The following is a 7,529-nucleotide window of genomic DNA, read 5'->3' as shown; positions in this document are numbered from 1 at the left end:
AAAAATGGAATAATCTAGGATTATCCTTTATGGGGAGGGCCGCTTTGATTAAGATGTGCATACTGCCTAAGATTTTGTTCTTGCTACAAATGGTCTGTTTCGCTGTCAGAAAGCCGTTCTTTGTTAAAATTACTCAGCAGTTTAGATCCTTTATTTGGCAGGGTAGGAAACCCAGAATCAGATGGAAAATTTTACTCGACAAGAAGCAAAATGGAGGTTTGGCTCTTCCGGACTTGGAAGTCTATCATTTAGCCTGCTCGACTTTATGGTTAAAAGAATGGATACTTTTAGAGAATAAACGTATACTAGCGATAGAAGGATTTGACCTCCAAGCCGGTTGGCATGCCAATCTCTGGTATCTAAGGAAACCTCAGACTTATTTTAAAAACCACCTGATTCAGAAGTCTCTTTTAGTAGCTTGGTTCAAGATTAAAAATAAGATATACGGGGAAAAAACTCCCAGATGGATCTCACCTGTAGAGGCTTCTGTGCAGCCGCAACTATGGAAGGCTACAAGTCCAACTAGATACATTGACCTTCTTGATGACAAGGATAAATTAAAAAATAGGGAGGAGTTAGCTATTCAGGGAGTGAAGATAGACTGGTGGGTAATGGTATTGATTACCGCTAAATATAATAGAGATAAAATTTCAGGATTTACAAGGCAGAACTTTGATTTTGACAAATTACTACTGTCAGGCCCAAATAAAGCAATTAAAAGGGTATATAACTATATAGTACAAACGGAGTTAGAGGATGAAGCGGTCAAGGAGGTAATGACAAGGTGGGCTAAAAACCTGGAGAAAAATGTTATGATGGACCAATGGGCCATCCTATGGAAAAATAATTATAAAGTAATTAAACCGGTTAGTTTTAGGGAGAATTTTTTTTAAATGTTCCATAGGTGGTACCTTACCCCTCTTCAGTTGAGTAAAATTAAGCCTACAATGTCACCGAAATGTTGGAAATGCGAAGTAGGGATAGGCACGTTTTTTCATTGTTGGTGGAAATGTGACTCCGTAAAAAGATACTGGGTTATGGTGTATAACTTATTAAGAGAGATATTGAATGTAAATATACAATTTAAGGCAGAGATAATGCTCCTATCACTGGTTAGGGATAATATCCCACGAGAAGATGAGTATATTACAATTTATATTCTAACAGCTGCTAGAATTTTATTTGCTAGAGTATGGAGACAGAAAGATATACCTCAACTGGATGAATTAATACAAAAAATTTTAAATGTTGCCGAAATGGATATCTTATCCAATATGATAAGAGGCCTACCTAAAACTGATGCAATTAAGAAATGGGGAAAATTCTATAATTGGTTGAATAAAGATAATTAATGAGGAAAGAGTTTCTAAGATAAGATAGATATGGGAAAGTATTTAGGTAATTTAATGAGGACGAAAGAAAGCTCAATGATATTGTTTTCCACAATCAACCTCAATCTGTATAATGTATCTTGTAATTATAATATGTTTAAACACAAATAAAATGGTGAAAAAATTAAAAAAAAAAAACATGTGCTGTGAAAGTATTTGGGGGGTTTGGCGGTCAGGGGCCAGCAGACCTAAGAGCGGCTTGTGGTCAGTGGCTATTGTGAACCTCCGCCCATACGCCGCGGAGGTTGCGAAGGCCACTGGGAAGAACAAAACACTGGCAAGGGTTCTCGACTGGGTGGTGAGGGGGTGGCCAGAAGGGAACATGGGGGAAGAGTTTAGGCCCTACAAAACGAGGAGAGAGGAGCTAGCAGCTCACAAAGGGTGCATCTTGTGGGGAAGCAGGGTGGTGGTTCCCCCCACGCTGCAGAAGCGAGTTCTAGAGTCGCTTCACGAAACCCACCCCGGCATAGTCCGAATGAAGGCTTTAGCCAGGAGCTACGTCTGGTGGCCGGGGATGGATGAAGAGATCGAGAACTGGGTTCGGAGGTGCAGCGTGTGCCAGGAGTCGCGGCCAGAGCCACCCAGTGCCCCGGTTACACGATGGGAAACCACTAGGAAACCCTGGTCCAGGCTCCACCTAGACTTCGCGGGGCCCTTCCAGGGACAGATCTTCCTGATTATGGTGGACGCCTACACAAAATGGCTGGAGGTCATTCCAGTAGCGTCCACTTCATCAGCAGCCGCCATCCGGGCACTGCGCAGGGCACTTAGCACCCACGGGATTCCAGACACTATTGTCTCTGACAATGGGGCGGCTTTCACCTCCGGGGAATTTCAGGCGTTCCTGCAGAGGTACCTGATCAGACACATAAGGTCAGCCCCATTTCACCCGGCCACCAACGGACAGGCAGAGCGCATGGTCCGAACTACCAAGGAAGCCCTGGGCCGGATAGTACAGGGTGACTGGGACCACAGGCTGGCCGCCTTTTTGTTTGACAACAGGGTAACCCCCAACCCGGTCATGGGAGTGAGCCCGGCGGAGCTCCTCATGGGGCACAAACTCATTACAAGGCTCGACAGGTTACACCCTGACCGAGCCTCCGACATCAGGGGGTCCCCGGAAACCAGGGACGCAGCCAGGGGTTTCTTCGCGGAGGACCCAGTGTTCGCCCGTAACTATGCCGGGGGACCGGGGTGGCTAGCAGGATGGGTGCTGCGGGTAATAGGGTCCCGCCACTATGAGGTGTCCACAGAGGGGGGCCAAGTCCTACGGCGGCACATCGACCAAATGCGCCACCGCACTTTACCGGAGGGGCCCACCGAAGCGGGAGAAGCAATGCCCGGGGGGGAGCCAGCAAGGGATCTACCCGAGGCCGCCGAGCCAGCACCGCATTTGCCCACACCAGCGGAGGCCGGGCGATCAACAGAGCCAGACCAGCAGCAAGCCGACGCATCACCCCCCGGAGATGCGCTGACCGCAGAAGCCGCCCCCATACCTCAAGCAGCACCAAGGAGGTCAACACGGGCGCATCGGCCTCCCGCCTACCTCCAGGACTATGTACATTAACTATGGGGGGAGGAGTGTAGCGTATTGCGATAGCATAAGGCGGCAACCATTTCATTATAACGCAATGCGGCAACCGTTTCGTTATAACGCAATACAGCAACCATTTCGTTATAACGCAATAGCGTTAGTCCGCGTAGCCGGACAGCGGAGGCGACTGGGGACACCCAAGCAACTCCGCGGGAAGCGCTGAGCCTGCCAATCACCAGCAGCGGCGGGAAGTTCAACAGGCCAGGATTGGGCTGGCCTGTCGGGGAAGAAGTTCCGGGAATGTACATAAGCGGGACCTGGCCCGCGTGCTCGCTCTCTTGTAACGTGTCTCCGTTAAAGCATGTTGCCCTACCAACGTCTCCCGTCTCAGTACGTTACATTCTCTATCCCAAGCTGCCTCAGGGGCACCCCATGACTGTCAAGAACTGTGTCTTGCCATAATTGTGTAGAGTGGGGAGGCCTGCTTTTATCCATTGTATTAGATGCCTGCATTTGCTTTGCACTGTCCTTTCTGGTACTTTTGTAACAAAATATAAATAACCATTCCACCCCCAACTGGCAACACACATTCTTCTGAGAGATGTGAAGGCCTCCTCATCTCTCAGGCTGGAGCTTCTAACTTTCACTTTTGGAAAATATTGTGAACTGTGGGGGGAGGGGCGTAGTATTTCTACAGTGTCTGCCTTTGAATGTTTAGCCTACCAGAATTTGGGTGCCTGAAGCACTGCATAATTAATGGTTAGTTGTAATCTATAAAGGTGTGAACTAACCAATGCAAAGTCCCTCTTTGCTGTGTACATGCATATCATTCAAAAATAAAACATAATTTGATTTATATCAAAGAGGTGGAATTGATGAGTGCTGCACAGAACTTGACAATGACTGCACCAAAAAAGCATGTTCAAATGAACAAATCCGGATCCCACCCTGCTCCCACCCTCACCTCATCCGTACCTGTCTTCCTGCTGCCTTGAAAAGCTACCACATATGTAGTAGTAGCAAATTGGCAAAGCGCTTCTGGGGGACCTTTTCTGCCCATCTGAATGGCTGGGGAGTGCCCAGGAAGCAGCGATCAAGTGCATGAGCAGTCTGAGAGCTCCTTCGAGGCATGCACAGCCTGTCCCTGTTCCAGCAATGGGATGTGCGCCATCTGACTACCCTGGGGGTACTTCTTTTTCTGCCGGCTTACTTCCAGATTGGAGACTGTTGCCCCAAGCCATCCATCTGTATCTCACCCAAGAGTTAACACTCAAGCTTGGCTGAAAAAGAAGAGTTACCCTCACAGCGCAGGTGCTGAGACTAAGACAACTAACATGCCATCTTTATCTCTAACTCTGACTATGCCCTACTGAATCAGAGCTGAGTGGACTCTGTCTGGAAGAGGGAGTTTTCAGGCAGTTTGAAACACTCTGAGGGAGATTTTGCCAGTGCATCAGGCAATCTCCAGGTACAAACTAGATCACACAAATACACACTGAGGGGTGAACTGGATTCTGGTGGTCAGCAGGGTTGTCCAAGACTCAAACCAAAGGACTAGCTGTAGGGCTGAGACGCACCGGAATTGAGGGGTGCAAGTCCTGGAAGATAGCTAATGTGAAAGGGTCTGTGAAGGAGAATACTGACACCAATCAGGAGTTCTCTATGTGTGTGTGGAAGAGCGATTTGTGAGGGAAAGCCCCCTTTTCCCCGAACATCATAGTCACCAGTATGGTTGCCAGGGTGCCTGGAGAAGTGAGCTCACACACGTCTGGCCAGAGAGTGTGGGCAAAACTATCCAGGAACCTCAAGGGACTTATGTGTACAAGCAGCCCCAAGTTTGCAGGCATTCTAACCCGGTACGGAGTGCTTGCTAACACACACACGGACATTTCCCCATCACTGCATGGGCCAGCCAGGGAACAGAAGAAGCTGCGCCGCCATGGAGCTATCCAGGCGACCGGTTATGGAGCGATGAACATGGAATCCACCATGCATTGCTAACACCACTCGTAGCCATCTTCCTGCCAGGCTGGACTTCATTCCCTCATAGTGGAAGGCTCATGTACACACCCTATGTCACCCTTAGCCCGCAAGCAACCCATCTGCCCCATGAATGGATTAACAGCTCAACTGTTGTTCCTGATTGTCTGGCACAACCCTAGACAAAGGCTTCTGCCAAGAAGATGATGGAAAAGAGGAAGAACATCTCCTGTCTCAACCAAGTCTTTTGTCTACACCGGGGATACCTAGGTCCATATTTGATTCCCTATTGTCACCTTCCCAGATAAGCCCATTTAATCTTAAGTATCTAGCCATTCCCCATTCTTCTCCCCGTCTGACACCTTGGAGCCGCCTCAGGCCCTGTTGCAACTTGGAAGTTTCCAGGTTCACAGGACTAAGGCGAAGTTCATTGGTCAAAAGCAGGCACCCAATTAGGTGCCACCCATGGACTCACTATTGGCCCTGCGAATGTCCAGCCTTCATGGTCATCGCAGAGCCTCCCCTTTCTCCTCCCTGATACCTCCCATCCCCTGAGGGCTCAAGAGAGTCCTTATAACCTGTGGACTAGCTATCCACAGGTGTGCTTCTATCAGTAACCCACCTTCCGCTGCATAGATCCATCCCCGATTCCTGATCAGTTTCGGGTCCCTTTTCCCCCCGTCCTCTTTTGTTGCCATTGGAGCCTTCCTCGAAGACTGCGATAGGTAAATATAACCCTGTATGTTCATCCTTTTATGTTCCCCTATCGATCTATCTGTATTTCTTAGGACTGTGTGAATGTGTGATTGCATTGTATTTTTATCTTGTGTGAAAGACTGTATTTTTCTCAATAAATCACAATTGGTTTTTATTAAATTAGAATCCTTTATTGAGCATCACTCTCTGGCTGGTTGAACCTTGTATACATTGGTAAAAAGATTCCTAGTGAGCCAGGTGCCCACCTAACTAAATTCTCCAACCTTGTTTTGAGGGCATTTCGGCTTACAGATTGAAGTTTGTTATTTATATGATTTGGCACTGCCTAAGTTAGGGCTTAAACAACTGAAGGAACAGCATTCTGAGTGCCCAGAAGTCACAGCCTGTGTGAAGTAGAATCCAGTGGGATTCTGAAACCTGCCTGGTTTATTGTTTATTTTAAAGATATTCTGCCAAAATCTTGTTATATTCTTACCTCAGCCTGAAAAATCTGTACTCTCTGTAATTATTTTATTGTGCCAACCAGCTGCCAACTGATTTGCCTTTTAATATTGCACAGTTATAATCAATATTATTTCATCCCCTCCTTGCCTTTTGTTACCTAATAAATATTTTGTGGTTGTTAATGTTAAAACCGTCTGGTGCCAATTATTACTAAATCTGATAGGATTTTTGTGAGTCATATAGATCTCATCAAATTGTTAAGATTATGCGGAAACATTAGCACATGATTGCAGACCTACCAGGCTGCGCTAACTTTTCTGTGATTGGTTGGAAAAAGTGTAAAACATTGCGGGACATTCTGGTACATACAGATATGGCACAGGAGGTCCCTTTAAAATCTAGCTTACCTACAGAACACTTTAAATGAAAAAGTTGTTTGATTTGCTCTAGTACATTGGAGATCAGAGAAATCACAATCAATGGGTTCACATGGAAATTGAAATGGGTTCACATGGAAATTTCAGTGTATGCACCACACCTAAAATTATTTACATTTTGTGGTGCCCATGTTTTAAATATTATGTCGGGTCCAGTATGCGCAGCCTACGGACTCGCTTCCTGGAACACCGGTCCTGAATTCATCAGGGTGTTCTTGATGCTCCTATTGTCCAGCACTGGGTCAATTTTGGACATTCATATGAAGATATTAAATGTACAGTAGTGTATGCTTTAAAGGGACATCAGTACAATGTTGAAGACGCCTCAAAGATTTGGCTACAGAAGGAGGCTTTTTTTATACACAAATTCTGTACTATGCAACCGTGGGGTCTTAATGCTGCTTTAGATTTGTCTGTATTTATTTGAGATTGTTTCTTTGATATAGCCATAGCAGTTTATTGTTGTTAATGCTGAACACCTGTTGTGGACTTATGTAATGCCTACTGGGAAGTCCGTAGTCAGAGAACCTCTTTGTGCTAATTGAAATTGACAAGCTGTTGCAAATGAGAGTTGTTGCCTTAAGCACTGGGTAAGAGACTATGAAGTTTTGGGTTTTGTACATGTATTTAATATGATTTCTAGATATTTATGATGTGATGGTATTAGTTCCCAGTTAATTGATGCGGCCAAGTGGAAGTTGGAATGAAACACAACTACAGCCGGTTTCTTGTCGCCACACTGGTTGGACAAGAGGATTTCTGCCTGAAAAGAGAATTTATTTCCTTACGGTATCTCCTGCATCTGAGAAAGAACACACAGATACAGCAGGGATTGGTACCTTATTGTTTATTTTCAAGCATCCAGAATGGATAATTATTTTCATGAACTTTGGACTTTGAATGCTACAAGAAAATTGGAAATGTAATGTGTGTATTATGATAAATGTGCAGTGAATTATATAGCATGAGTGTTTGCAATGCTTTAACACAGTGGTTTCGGTATTGAGAATTATCTATACACTGTAG

This window comes from Heteronotia binoei, chromosome 1 (assembly GCF_032191835.1).
Source record: "Heteronotia binoei isolate CCM8104 ecotype False Entrance Well chromosome 1, APGP_CSIRO_Hbin_v1, whole genome shotgun sequence".
Taxonomy (NCBI): domain Eukaryota; kingdom Metazoa; phylum Chordata; class Lepidosauria; order Squamata; family Gekkonidae; genus Heteronotia; species Heteronotia binoei.
Note: the sequence above shows the minus strand (reverse complement) of the source record.